Source organism: Schistocerca nitens, chromosome 5, assembly GCF_023898315.1.
Source record: "Schistocerca nitens isolate TAMUIC-IGC-003100 chromosome 5, iqSchNite1.1, whole genome shotgun sequence".
Classification (NCBI taxonomy): Eukaryota; Metazoa; Arthropoda; class Insecta; order Orthoptera; family Acrididae; genus Schistocerca; species Schistocerca nitens.
Window position 1 is genome coordinate 659543752 of NC_064618.1, and position 16308 is coordinate 659560059.

The window sequence follows — 16308 nt, forward strand, 5'->3', positions numbered from 1 at the left end:
CGTTTCGCGTCATTGACCGGGAGGCCCCTTACGGGGCAGTTATGGCCGCCTTGGTACAGGCGTCATTACATTCGACGCCCCATTGGCCGACCTGCGCGCCGGATGGCGATGAAATGATGATGAAGACAACTCAACACCAAATCCCTGAGCGGAGAAAATCCCAAACCCAGCCGGGAATCTAACCCCGGCCCCTTAGTACGGCAGTCCTTCACGCTGACCATTCAGCTATCGGGGCGGAAACCAAGGCCTCATTGCTTCTGTGCCACGACGTGTCGTCGACGTTATCCGTGCAAAAGGTGCACACACCGGCTATTGGGTAGACTGTCGTAATATTCTGATTGATAAGTGTATGCGTACAGCTCTGTGAACATGGATATTGTCCTCTTGGATGGTGGGAGTGCCCACGGCATTCCCATGATAAAGAGTAGAACAAACGGCAATAATTGCTCACTGATGATTTTTACACAAATGTCTTGATTGATATTCACGGTAAGTTTCGAAATGCGCCCAAAAAACATCACAGGACAACCCACAGCGTGAAGTGCACCCTCCTCAGACAACGGGTGGAACGCCTCACTGGGCCGTCGGTACACACTGCGCCTTGCCTCGAAACGAGCCAAAATCTAAATTCGTTGGACGGCACTACACAGCTGCAGTCGGGTACTTTCCAGTTTCCATGTTGTTTGGCCCATTGAAGGCGTGCTGCTTAATGTCCCGCTGTTAGCAACGATATGTTATGAAGGACCTGATTCCAGTTGTCCAGACCGAGCGACGTGGCGCAGTGGTTAGCACACTGGACTGGCATTCGAGAGGACGACGGTTCAATCCCGTCTCCGGCCATCCTGATTTAGGTTTTCCGTGATTTCCCTAAATCGCTTCAGGCAAATGCCGGGATGGTTCCTTTGAAAGGGCACGGCCGATTTCCTTCCCCATCCTTCCCTCACCCGAGCTTGCGCTCCGTCTCTAATGACCTTGTTGTCGACGGGACGTTAAACACTACTCTCCTCCTCCTCCTCCAGTTGTCCATTTTACGTAGTTTCCTCCGCAGTGTGCGATCGTAATCTGGTTGTGATGGATCAACATTCACTGACAGTTTAAATTCCGGCAGGGCTTCTTCCTCTCGTCTGGTTCCTATCGGTTAAGATCTTTTACTGCCAGTGTTATGACGTCGTGTTACATCGATGCAAGTATTTTTGATTTGGTGCATAAGTTAGCGTTTTCCGATATGTTTAATAAAAGCAACAGATATACACAATAGAGGCTTTAGTTATCAGTAACATATTCTCCTCCATTCTTTACAACAGTCTACGAAGGCGGAGGTAATATTTCCATTCACATGGTTTTCAAGCGAAGAACTCGTTGACACGTGATCGGAGTATATTTCCATCCGAAAAGGATTCCTTGAAGGTCGTTCCATAAAGCGCGGCAAACGTGAAAATCTGAGAGCGCAAGATCAGGTGAATAAGGTGAGAACGAAATTACTTCCCATCTTAAGTGCTATTTAGTGGATTTTTTAAATTTTTTTTTATTTTTTTTTTTTTAGTCTAGCAGAATGCGGAGGGTTGTTATCTTGGAATAGCATCACTTCACGCAGTCTACCTGATCGCTGTTATTGGACTGCGTCTGCGAGACGTCTCATTTGTTGTCAGCAGTGATGGTTAAAACCCGGGGAAGCAATTAATAGTACACAGCACATCGCTCTAATACCAGATGCATGATATTACGTTTTGTGAGTGCACGCAAGTCTTTGTACGACAGGCACTACTTTGTTTGGTCTCCGCTATTCCTTTATTTTTCTTGTGTTAGCATAAAGACACCATTTATCGTCACCATTAACGATACAGGATAGCAATTTCCAGTGTTGTTCACGAGCCAGTTGATGACGACCAAGCAGAGATGCACATATGACCAACGCTGATTTTTGTGACTTTGGGTTATAGCACGCGGTACTCATATACCCGAGTTTTCAACCTTCCTCACTGCATGCAAACTTTGCATGAAGGTGGACTGATCACAGTTAATAACATTTGCCAGTTCTTGAGTGCACTGACATGGATCATTGTGGATCAATGCGTTAAATAATATTCATCAAACCCGAAGGTCTTCTTGAACGTGAAAAATTACTAATAACAAAACGATCCTCCTGAAGAGAAACTCATTACCTTTGCCGCGATCTATCCAATGGAATGTTCCTCTTACAAGGCGAAAATGTTTCTGACTGCATCTGCTGCTGTCACCCCTTTATCGAGCTCACACAGAAGAATGCGTCGGAAATGTTCCTATTACTCCACTTGGCACTCCATTCTTAGCTCCCAGAGCTCCAGTCACTATCTCCAAATGACAATATGAAAATGCAAATGGCAGTAGTGAACTACAGATAAAAAGTGACAATCGATAAATAAATCTGTAGCAACCGGAGTACCAAAATGCGAAACGAAAACGCTACGAGCTCACCGAAAGCCCAGTTGAACACCATACTTTCAGACAAGGTGGACAATCCACGTTGACATACCATCGTCTTTTCTGGGATTCAGTGACATCTCCATGTCAACCCATGTTACTGAGATAACTCTATGCTACAGACTGGTGTACACACACAATTTCAATGCCGTCTCTTACGTCAACGGTGGATGATCACGTGACCGCCGGGTACCTGTTCTGCTCCAAAGAGACCGATGCAGCCTTTTAAAGGGGTGAAGTAAAATTTTGTCCGGTTCTTATGTGGAGGCTTATCGACAGTCGTTCGTATACGCACTATTAGCTAATGGAAGACGAAAACGGGTTTATTATAGTGGCATCAGATATTACGTCGGCCTCAGTCGGCCTAATTCTTACGGTGGCTTCCGGACTATGGCTATGGACGTAGAACTACCGGGTGATCAAAACGTCAGTATAAATTTTAAAACTTAATAAATCACGGAATAATGTAGATAGAGAGGTACAAATTGACACACATGCTTGGAATAACATGGGGTTTTATTAGAACCAAAAAAAATACAAAATTTCAAAAAAGGTCAGACAGATGGCGCTTCATCTGACCAGAATAGCAATAATTAGCGTAACAAAGTAAGACAAAGCAATGATGATGTTCTTTACAGGAAAGGCTCAATATGTCCCCCATCATTCCTCAACAATACCTCTAGTCGACGAATAATGTTTTGAACAGCACTGTAAAGCATGTCCGGAGCTATGGTAAGGCATTGGCGTCCGTTGTTGTCTTGCAGCATCCCAAGAGATGTCGGTCGATCACGATACACTTGCGACTTCAGGTAACCCCAAAGCCAATAATCGCACGGAGTGAGGTCTGGGGATCTGGGAGGTCAAGCATGACGAAAGTGGCGGCTGAGCACACGATCATCACCAACGACGCGCGCAAGAGATCTTTCACGTGTCTAGCAATATGGGGTCGTTCTAATAAAACCCCATGTCATTCAAAGCATGTGTGTCAATTTATACCTCTCTATCTACATTATTCCGTGCTTTATTAAGTTTTCAAATTTATACTGACTTTTTGATCTCCCGGTATGATGGTTCTGAAGGAACAGTGGAGTCCGTATCCGCAAGTGAAGCTTGATCTTCTCTATATGTCCCTCGGTTAGTTGAAACACAAGATAGTAAAGTGAAGTCTGAAGCAGCTGTTTAACTTTGTTGTTCGAAGTGAATAATGCTCTACATTATTTTTTACTACCAGACGTACCTTTTCGTGTCACTATGAACCACTACGTATATTTCCGATAAATTCCAGAAACAAGTTGCATCATAGAGGCTCGAAGTAAGTTTATAAGTATCTTGCTTTTTGTAGACGATAACTTTTCTTACGACTGTCACATTGTGTGTCTCTGTAACATAGTCACTTCGAGTTTCTTAAAACCAGCATGATGTGCCATCCTGTTTTACCTCTACAGGAAATCAATCGTTTAATCGTAGACAGTGAAATATAATCATAAACTCAGTAGAAAGTTCGATGTTCTTATAGAATTTCTTATGGATTTTTTTTTCTATCAGTGCTTCCCATTTCTTACATTATCGATAATCTCGGCCAGCACATGGGGAACGTCATATATGGTGCAGATGAGGGAATTTTTGGACTCTTTTCGCTGCCAAATAGAGCTCTTTTTCAAGGCCAGAGGCGATGTTACACGGTATGAGCGTGATGTCTCCGGCGGGATGACTAATTGTGAGGTGTGTCCAAAACGTAGTGGCAATTCTGTAAATACGCTCGTTGCATTAGTCCGATTCGCGCCTTTGTTCGTTGCTCTGTTGGTAAACCTGTCTGAAAAGTATATGTTCAACGTTAACCATAACGGTTATGTAGCCTATTGTCAACTTTCAAAGAGATTAATGTGATTTGATAGTACAGGCTCTTCTTTATTTTGTATAAAAATTATCAAATAATTTCCCTGAAGACGTTGGAGATGAAGAGAGTGCTGGTCGCACCAGATCATCATCAGCCGAAGAAATTGTGGAAAAAGTCAGGGAAAAGATTGTAAGCGATCGTCAAATCGCTATCTCAATCGCTGATGATGTTGCTCGGATGTTTTGATTGCGAAATGCGTGACTGAAAAACTTGTTTAGAAGCTTTTAAATTTCGAAACAAAAACAGCAGTGAATGTAAGATGCTCAGCAGTCCCTACTTGAAGTCAACAACAATGCAGATATACTGAAACATATCGAAACAGGTGGTGAACCGTGGTTTACGAATTTGGCATCGAAAGTGAGGCTCGAAGTTGTCTCAGTGGAATCTTTTTGGGTCTACAAGGCGGAAAATCACAAGTGCGCTGATAAGTGAAGGCTATACTCAGTGTGTTCTTCGATTTTATGAGTATAGTTCACTATGAGTTCGTACCACAAGTTCCATCAATAAGGCGTACTGAGTACCATTATAATAGCGTTTGCGTGAAGCATTATGAAAAAAAAGTTCTGATTTATAGCGAAGCAATTCATGGATATTCCATCACGATAATGTAACTGCTAACACTTAGTTGCATCTTGTGAATTGATGGCTAAAAACAATACTGTAGCGATGCCCCAGCCTTCATATTTGTTATACATGTCACTTGTGACTTTCGTTTTGGCTCCCGAAATAAATATAATCTTCATGTTTACGAAAATACATGACATTAAAGCCGCATTACTGAGAAAACTCAAGTACCACAATGTTTCGGGGATTAGAAAAAGTGCTGGCATAATCGTGTAATATATAATGGGAACTGTTTTCAAGAGGATGACATAGATGAATTAAAATTCTTTCCCGAAAAAGGAAAAACAGAAACAAGAACTGTCGTTATTTTGTAAACACAACTTGTATGTGAGAGATAATAATGCATCGATTGACTTTTGTTGGAACACTTTTTGATTTAGCGATAAACAGTAACATCAAAACAGCTCCCAGATAGTCAAAATCTCTACTAATCGATCTGGATCAGACTTAACTATACACATTTCCCACGAGACTTACCTGTTTCCGCACAAAAAACACACATGGTATTTTATGTTAACTTTTGAAAAATCATTTGTATTCATTTTTTTACGATTATGTTTCAAATAAACAGCTGTTATCCGATATCACGTGATTTCTGATTACGAGAAATGGGTAATTTTAATGAAAGTATTGTTGACTCTCACTAGGGATTTATTATCTTGGTGGTCCAGTTTTGAGGTAAGATATTTTATTTTCAAACTGAACAGTAAGGAAAAAGTGAAAGAAACTATTTTTGCCAAGGCAGCTGATTTATGAAGTTCTCTGCGGAGAAAATGGAAATATACGGGGAACTTCGAACTTCCCGACCGTGTGACTGGGTTTTGCTTCACGGCATGGGTGATAAGGATCTGAGACCTTTGTATACAGAAGAAAAATACGGTACAGATAAACGATCACAAACTGTGAATATGGTGGCTCTCCCCGGAAGTCTGATTGTTGCGAGTTACATATTAATAATACTGACAGTAGTGTCCGACAACCGCCTTAATTCTACTATTGTGCTGAATTACAATAGAGGTAAAACAAATTTCGTGAAGAATATGCTAAGCGATCGTGTCGTATACGTTTTTCCACGACGACCAAACAATGTCAACATTCTGATCAACAGTGTCGCACGTTCATTTGCAGATAGTTATATTTTATCGAATGAACTTTACCTAATGCGACTCTTAATGTGTGTAAGTTTAAGAACGAATTATTTATTTAGCATCTCGATGTATAGGGTAAGTCAGAGATACCAATAGAAAATATGCGGCTAGATTGTTCACGTCATGACGAGAAACAAATTTACTAATATGTTCATATACATTATAAAAATGTACGTGTGCGTGCGTGCGTTTGTGTGTGTGTGTGTGTGTGTGTGTGTGTGTGTGTGTGTGTGTGTGCTCTACACCTTCTGCTAAACCATTGGACTGATTTCAACCAAACTTGGTACACATGTCCGTTACTGATCCGCCCTAGACCACGCAATGTTTGAGGCATAACAAGAACATTGCGAAGAGGAATTAAAATTGTTGCTGTTGTGGTCTTCAGTCCTCAGACTGGTTTGATGAAGCTCTCCCAGTACCTATTGCAGCCTACATCCTTCTGAATCTGCTTAGTGAATTCATCTCTTGATCTCCCTCTACGATTTTTACCCTCCACCCTGCCCTCCAATACTAAATTGGTGATCACTTGTTGCCTCAGAAAATGTCCTACCAACCGATCCCTTCTTCTAATCAAGTTGTGCCACAAACTCCTCTTCTCCCCAATTCTATTCAATACCTCCTCATTACTTATCTGATCTACCCATCTAACCTTCAGCATTCTTCTGTAGCACCACATTTCGAAAGTATCTATTCTCTTCTTATTAAACTATTTATCGTCCATGTTTCAGTTCCATACATGGTTACACTCCATACAAATACTTTCAGAAACGATTTCCTGACACTTAAATCAATACTCCATGTTAACAAATTTCTCCTCTTCAGAAACGCTTTCCTTGCCATTGCCAGTCTACATTTTATATCCTCTCTACTTCGGCCATCATTAGTTATTTTACTCCCAAAATAGCAAAACACCTTTACTACTGTAAGTGTCTCATTTCCTAATCTAATTCCCTCAGCATCACCCGACATAATTAGACTACAATCCATTACCCTCGTTTTGCTTTTGTTGATGTTCATTTTATATCCTCCCTTCAAGACACTGTCCATTCCGTTCAGCTGCTCTTCCAAGTCCTTTGCTGTGTCTGACAGAATTGCAATGTCATCGGCGAACATCAAAGTTTTTATTTCTTCCCCATGGATTTTAATATCTACTCCAAATTTTTCTTTTGTTTCCTTTACTGCTTGCTCAATATACAAATTGAATAACATCGGGGAGAGGCTACAACCCTGTCTCACTCCCTTCCCAATCACTGCTTCCCTTTCATGTTCCTCGACTCATAACTGCCATCTGCTTTCTGTACAAATCGTAATTAGCCTTAAGCTCCCTGTATTTTACCCCTGCCACCTTCAGAATTTGAAAGAGAGTATTCCAGTCACCATTGTCAAAAGCGTTCTCTAAGTCTACAAAGGCTTGAAACGTAGGTTTGCCTTTCCTTAATCTTTCTTCTAAGATACGTCGTAGGGTCAGTATTGCCTCACGTGTTCCAACATTTCTACGAAATCCAAACTGATCTTCCCCGAGGTCGGGTTCTACCAGTTTTTCCATTCGTCTGAAAAGAATTCGCGTTAGTATTTTGCAGCTGTGACTTATTAAACTGATAGTTCGGTAATTTTCACATCTGTCAACACATGCTTTCTTTGGGATTGGAATTATTATATTCTTCTTGTAGTCTGATGGAATTTCGCCTGTCTCATACATCTTGCTCACCAGATGGTAGGGTTTTGTCAGGACTGGCTCTCCCAAGGCTATCAGTAGTTCTAATGGAATGTTGTCTACTCCCGGGGCCTTGTTCCGACTTAGGTCTTTCAGTGCTCTGTCGAACTCTTCACGCAGTATCGTATCTCCCATATCATCTTCATCTACATCCTCTTCCAACTCCATAATATTGTCCTCAAGAATATCTCTCTGTACAGACCTTTTATATACTCCTTCCACCTTTCTGCTTTCCCTTCTTTGCTTAGAATTGGGTTTCCATCTGAGCTCTTGACATTCATGCAAGTGGTTCTCTTTTCTCCAAAGGTCTCTTTAATTTTGGTGGAGGCAGTATCTATCTTATGCCTCGTGAGATAAGCCTCTACATCCTCACATTTGTCCTCGAGCCATCCCTGCTTAGCCATTTTGCACTTCCTGTCGATCTCATTTTTGAGACGTTTGTATACCTTTTTGCCTGCTTCATTTACTGCATTTTTGTATTCCTCCTTTCATCAATTAAATTCAGTATCTCTTCTGTTACCCATGGATTTCTACCAGCCCTCATCTTTTTACCTACTTTATCCTCTGCTGCCGTCACTATTTCATCCCTCAAAGCTACCCATTCTTCTTCTACTGTATTTCTTTACCCCATTCCTGTCAATTGTTCCCTTATGCTCTCCCTGAAACTCTCTACAACCTCTGGTTTTTTCCGTTTATCCAGGTCCCATCTCCTTAAAAATTCCCACCTTTTTGCAGTTTCTTCAGGTTTAATCTACAGTTCATAACCAATAGATTGTGGTCAGAGTCCACATCTGCCCCTGGATATGTCTTACAATTTAAAACCGTGTTCCTAAATCTCTGCCTTACCATTATATAATCTATCTGAAACCTTCTAGTATCGCCAGAGTTCTTCCATGTATACAACCTTCTTTCATGATTCTTGAACCAAGTGTTAGCTATGATTAAGTTATGCTCTGTGCAAAATTCTACCAGGCGGCTTCCTCTTTCATTTCTTAGCCCCAATCCATATTCACCTTCTACATTTCTTTCTCTTCCTTTTCCTACTGTCGAATTCCAGTCATCCATGACGATTAAATTTTCGTCGCCCTTCACTATCTGAATAATTTCTTTTATCTCATCATACATTTCATCATCTGCAGAGCTAGTTGGCATATAAACTGTAGCAGGCGTGGGCTTCGTATCTATCTTGGCCGCACTCCCGTTTTCCTATTCGTTATTAAAGCTTCTCCTGATTACCCCTATTTGATTTTGTATTTATAACCCTGTATTCACCTGATCAGAAGTCTTGTTCCTCCTGCCATCGAACTTCACTAATTCCCACTATATCTAACTTTAACCTGTCCATTTCCCTTTTTAAATTTTCTACCCTACCTGTCCGATTAAGGGATCAGGCATTCCACGCTCCAATCCGTAGAACGCCAGTTTTTTTTCTCCTGATAACGACGTCCTCTTGAGTAGTCCCCGCCCGGAGACCCGAATGGGGCACTATTTTACCTCAGGAATATTTTACCCAAGGGGACGCCATCACCATTTAATTATACAGTAAAGCTGCATGTCATCAGGAAAAATGACGGCTGTAGTTTCCTCTTGCTTTCAGCCGTTCGCAGTAGCACAACAGCAAGGCCGTTTTGGTTAGTGTTACAAGGCCAGATCAGTCAGTCATCCAGACTGTTGCCCCTGCAACTACTGGAAAGTCTGCTGCCCCTCTTCAGGAGCCACACGTTTGTCTGGCCTCTCAACTGATACCCCTCCGTTGTGGTTGCACCTACGGTACGGCTATCTGTATCGCTGAGGCACGCAAGCCTCCCCACCAACGGCAAGGCCCATGGTTCATGGGGAGGGGATTAAAAATATAGCAAGAAAAAGTGAGCGATTTCAAATTTTAAGAAGATCGTCATATGGAGCTAAAAACCTTTCTAGCAAATACAATGTCTTCTAGTCGGTATGCCACGGCTGAATTAGCAAATAATAGAACATTTTTTTTAGTTATTGGGCTACATGTATCTCCTCTGTAGTAGAGATATCTGATGCAAAGACCTATAGATGCACAGTATGAATCCCTGTGCTGAAAGAAACTGATGTCACCATTGGGTTGAAAATCGAGGCAATGGCGTACTGTTCCTGGTTGTTCCAACATCAATAAAAAAGAAAGATTGCGCGATGATGTGAGTAGGCTCCCGTACTCCCACTACAGCTTTACACTAAATATATGATTGAAACTGATTTGCACCATCTGCAACGCTCGAAATGCAAATATGAGGTCGAATTACTAGTAATTTCGTTGCTAGCTCAGAAGGCATATTCCAACGAAAATTAAGCATTCGGATCTACAAAAAGAAGCTTAGGTTTTTTTTTATGGGACTTAACATGTGAGTTCATCAGTTCCCTAGACGTAGAACTACTTGAACCTAACTAACCTAAGAACATCACACACATCCATTCCCGAGGCAGGATCCGAACCTGCGACCTTAGCAGCAGCGCGGTTCCGGACGGAAGCGCGTAGAACCACTCGGTCACAGCTGCCGGCGCAGCTAAGTTTAGTTTTACGAAATTACACCTCAGCACAATCATAATGCACGTTAAAATGTCTTACAGTGTTAAAACGGAATAAGAAACAAATAAATTGTGTAAATGTCGGCTCAATTGTCGAATGCTTGTAGAAATGTGGCACAATATCGGTCTGGATGAAGAGGTCTTTGTGTAATGTCGGACGTTCATTTAGTGCAACCTAATCTCCTGCATGGTTAATATTCCATCAACAGTCTCTCAGTTTGTGACAAGTAACCATGGCGACATTACTAACCTTCGAATAAACTGTTTACACTAACTGCTATTTTCCTTCTTCCCGTTGCTATATGACCTCAACATAGCTGGCGATGAACTGCTTACCGACTGTCCGTTTTCTCCACATTATAAAGAAAACAAGCAGGGAAGTAAGAACAAAGTAACCTAAACACTCACCAGAAAGGTCGGCTTCTGAAGTGTTTCGTTTCGCCAATATTCGTCACGCGGCTGAATTGCTAACGCCGCCGACAAAGGATAATTGCCTTGTACATTCATTATCAGCAGCTCTGGTCTGACTTCGGCATCTTTGTACAGTTTTTGGCCTCCCTCTCCCGGAAGAGTTATTAAAATTTTAATAATGCCCGTAATTTAGGGGTGATGGGTGTCGGAGCCATCGAGAAATCCAGGTCGACGCCCGGTAAGCAGCTGCGGCGCGCTCAGCCCCGGGCTGTTTACGGAGCAACAGCAGCACTTCAAAGTGTCTCGCTGCCAAGGCGCTTGCTGCTTGCAGTTTACGACAAGTTTCGTGCTCCTTCCTGTACACAAACTCCCTCCCTCTTCCGTGAACAGCCTTCCTGTGCGACGAGCGATGTGCCACGCACGTGACACCATTTCCTCGAAGGTCCAAACTACCCTCCGTACTTCTGCTGGTGGGAAGTGTTACGAGCTGACAGGCGTTTTGAGGAAACGATTTTACGCCAGTGGTACCTGCTTCTTCTTATTTTACTGTGTAACATGCCTTACCAAAGTCCATACAATGAGGAATTAAACAGACAGGAGTTTGAGTAGCCATGTAGACAGTCTTTAAGTGTGCCAGGTTATTCACTGCATTTAAAGTTTTAATGTAGCAGACTTGACCATCCCGACTGTAAGGCTACTGTTCTCTCTATTGATATATGCATAAGAGCCTATCGACTAATAGCATCCATTAGTCGCGAGAGTAGGTAAAACCGCATCTCTGTGTGGGATGTGCCATGTGTTTAGCGTCGCGGGCTGTAGTACTCGGTCGACAGAGGTGCTGTAGTGAGTGATTGTATTGGTCGGTCGCCGGAATTTGGCTCTGAAATGATTCGCCTGAGGGTTATATGAAAGTCCATTGCCCTAAATGGTTCAAAAAGTCAAGAAGTCGGTAGCCAGGGCAGAGCATACTAAGTTTTTGGGTATTCATAAAAATGAGAATCTTAATTGGAAAAGTCATATTTTGGAACTCCTAAAGCGACTAGGTTCATCAACTTTTGCAATCAGAATAATTGCCAATTTTTAGGCTGTAGAAATATGTAAGCTAACATACTTTCCATACTTCCACTCTCTGATGTCATACGGAGTAATATTTTGCGGCAACTCAACACTTAGGCAAAAGGTATACACTGCTCAAAAGAAAGTAGTTAGAATAATGTGTGGGGTTCATAGTCGCACATCTTGTAGGCATCTGTTGAAAAGGTTAGGAATTCTTACAACTGCTTCACAGTACATTTACTCAGTAATTAAATTTGGACGAGTTTAAAATCAACAACGGCATTCATGATTACAATACCAGAAAAAAGAAAGGCCTACACTATCCTTTACTTAACCTATCTTTGGCACAAAAGGTGTAAAATATGCTGCTGTAAAGCTTTTTGATAAATTACCAGATGAAATAAAATGTCTGACAGACAGCAGTAATAGTTACCGAAAACAAATTGAAATCATACCTCCTTCACAACTCCTTCTATACCACAGATGAATTCTTGAATATGAGTAAATAAATCTGGAGATATAATGTATGCATTTTGTGCCATTTAAGGGAATGGGACAGATACAGAAATATTTAGGTATAACACTATTATGTAAAAAAAAATGTTTCCTGTGCCCATTTCTTGTGCATTTGACACATCCCACTTCATAACGGTTTTTCGGTGCTGTTGATCAATGGAACAGGTAACTAACTAACTAGTTTTATTTAAATTGCTGTTGAAATAGCTCATTTAAAAGCAGTGAAGTACAATATACTGAGTAGTTTGATTACAGCGGATAACGATAACGGTAACAATAAGTGACTAATATCAGTTGGGATCTTCGTGTAGGACTTCAATTTCCTGATCATACCGCACCCTGCCTTAGGAAAAGAGACAAAGAAGGTGGTCAGCAGAGAGAGTATACCGGAAGGGAGATGGTAAGGTGCATGTCAGCGTCTTGCGCAGTTCTTTCAAACTGTAGACGTACCGGGTGACCTAAATGTCTTTGACATTTGACAGTTCAATACTTCACAGAATAATGTAGGCGGAGAGGTAAAAACTGAGGCACATGCTTGAAATGACATGGGCTTTTATTGAGTCTAAAAAAATTTAACAAATCCTCTACAAAATGAATAACGGATGGCCCTTCATATGATACAAAACCAATAATTGGCATCATAAATGATATTTAGCAAAGAAAATGTTCTTTATAACAAACGCTCAGCACGTCGGCCATCGTTCATCAACAGTACCTGTAGTCGAGGGAGAATGTTGTGAACAACATGTAGGGAAGCAGCCTACTCACGCTGTAGTAAATTCATATCAGTCTTTCCACTGTGTGCCAGCCAGTCTGCTGTAACTAGCTCTGACGTCATAAATGTTGCGCAATACTTTAAAAATCAGGCAAATAACCTAAAACTTTTCTAGCATGTCAGGAATAATACTAAATTAATGTGTGTTGAATATCAGTTCGATAACTTAAGCCATTTTCGAAATTTGGACTTTTCTGTAAAAGTCATTGGCGCAACAGAAAAGAGCTAGAGACTTCAAAATTTATATTTAAATTCATCTTTCATAATAATTTAATAAAAACAGTACTTTGGATTTCACAAATTAAAATTTTAGTGGAAATTCATGATTTTCTGGTTTTCGTCTCAAAACTTAAGGAAGCAAGATAGATTAAGTAGGCTAATAAATAAGGCTAGGATGTTTAGATTTAAATAGGTTGGAGATCCGCTATAACTATGAAGATGTGAAAAGTTTCATTTGAATAACTATAAAACAATAGCGATAGCGTATCTCCAAAGGGCCAGTTCAGAGCTCGTCTACTGCGTGCAGTGTAATTAAATTAATTCTCTCGCCCAAAATATTTAACTTCGCCACGTCAAAATTTTATTATCAATACTTACCTGCGTGCTGAATGCACATTTAAATTAAGAGCTTCATCGGCCATCAGCAAGAGAAGCTATGATTTATTAGGTAACTTAAAGTGGTGCATTACTAGCCCAGCGGCTAGTCGGGAGAGCCGATTTGATCAGGCGTTCCCTTAGCCATCCGCACCGCGGCTTTATATATAAGAACGCTGCGCGAGGAAGCAAGGCCCCAGTTCTCTCCAGACGCTGAATAACACGCCATCTATGTCGGGAGTCGCGTCGCGTCGGTATCATTGCTACAAACAGCCACGGATGCCGTATTCAGTTACTCGAGATGCGCGTAACCAGGAAATCATTTTCAAGTGAAGTGTTAATTCTGGGATGATTTTCATTATCTAGCTTCAGTTTGCGTATTGTCGTATTTTCACGTGCCGTCGCGGGACAGACATTCTACCAATTATTTAGCGTGGCGTTTGATGAAATATTATCATCAAATTATGGCGAACATTCATTTAATCATTTAATTTGGACATTTATAGTTGCATCAGCGCATTAGACTCTGAACTGCTCTGTTAGTTAGGTTGTATGGATACTTTTGTTTTTCATCTGTGACTTTCAGAATATACTCAACTATTTTGGAATATCGTTTTTGATTAGAAATCCCGGACAATCTCGTAATTCCTCAGAGCTATAAGCTGCAGCTATAATTGTATTCTCAGATGAAGTGGGCACTAGGAATTCTAATTACAGGCTTCACGTTTTGCTAATCACTTTCTGGTTGCTAAAGTGTAATTAGAGAGCCAGTGTTGAGAACGGCGAAAGACAGCATCAATAACATTCTAAATAATAGGAACTGATTTTACATTCTTCGAACATTGCAACAGCAATCATATTTTCCAAAACGCCGCCCCACAAACACTGTACAGCATTTCCGCAGATATGGTGAGAAACTGTCATCGGATACGGGCTTTTAGCATCCCTAATGATGTCGGACAATCGCGGTAAGGCTTCCGACCTCAGATAACCCCACTCTCTGAGTGATACCAGGGGACCCGGAAGGCGCAGCATGAGGCAAGTGGGGGGCTCAGCACGTGATCCTCATCAAACGATGTTCACGAGATACCTTCCACACGAGTACCTATATGGGACGGAGCATCATCCTGCGTTTCTCGTAAATTCAACAATGCTGGCACATCTAACTCCTTCTCTCACTTCAGCTGACTTTTTTACGCGATTCTCATAAGACGTGACCGACGCGTTGCTGTCCAACGCCATCTGTTAGCCCGCTTTTGCACTCGTTTTTGGTTTTAATAAAACCTCAAGTCATTTCAGGCATGTATGTAAGTTTCACTTCTCTACCTAATTCTTCCGCGAATTAGTGCATTTTCAAATGTTAACAGACTTTTGGATCACCGTGCATATTAATATCACAAATATTTTCTAATTCAAGCTGTAGAAAACGGTTGTGCCTAAATATCTTATTAATCTGTACGTCGCAGCTCTTCTCTTAATTCAACTTTTATTATGTTCAATTTACGAGTAGATTAATTAGAATATGAGCGCTGTTACAGTGTTAAATCGATACTGTCGTGAAGAGAATAATTTTAATGGGCAAATTGAAAACTTTCAGTCGTTTATTTATTGATTAGTTTTCATTATCCCACTTGACACATAAGGCCCAGGGAACGAAGGGTCAACATGGCGAGGTTAGCGGCCTGCAGCCTCTCTGAAGGCCACAGTGAGGGCGCTGCAGGCTGCAAAAAAATGGTTCAAATGGCTCTGAGCACTATGGGACTTAACATCTGAGGTCATCAGTCCCCTAGAACTTAGAACTACTTAAACCTAACTAACCTAAGGACATCACACAAGCTAAGGGCATCACACACATCCATGCCCGTGGCAGGATTCGAACCTGCGACCGTAGCGGTCGCGCAGTTCTAGACCGAAGCGCCTAGAACCGCTCGGTCACAACGGCCACCCACAGGCTGCAGAGAAAGAGACTTTACAGCTTTTCTGTCAGGGAAAACCCTTGGAAAGACGATGCCACAACATGTCTCGAAAAAGTGTCGTCTATTTTACTTCATTGCGGTACGATCGTCATGAGAAACGACGTATTTCTTGAGCTTCTCGAACTGCCCCAACTGGCAGCAAATTTTTGTCGCAGTATTCAGTGTTCAAAAATACATAACACGAAAGGATTTGAGCGTAACGTAGAGCCAGGGATGTTAGGGTAGGCCACCACCGAGACAGTATGAGAAGGAGAAATAACCAGACGGTTGGCGAAAGAAGTCATCCGTTATCACTTCTCCGCTAATCGCCGTGCGAAACTTCCCACTTACAAATGAGTCAGCAACCACGAACAAAAAAAAAAAAAATGGCTCTGAGCACTATGGAACTTAACATCTGTGGTAATCAGACCCTAGAACTTGGGGCTGCTTAAACCTAACTAACCTAACAATTAGCACGCCTGGAGGACTCGGCGGTCCTCACCACACCCCTGAGGCATGTGGTGCGTGTCGGTCACGTGTACGGCAGAGACGTCACCTTCTCGGTGATGGAGGCTGTCGACAGAATACAGTTGAAGACAATGAAT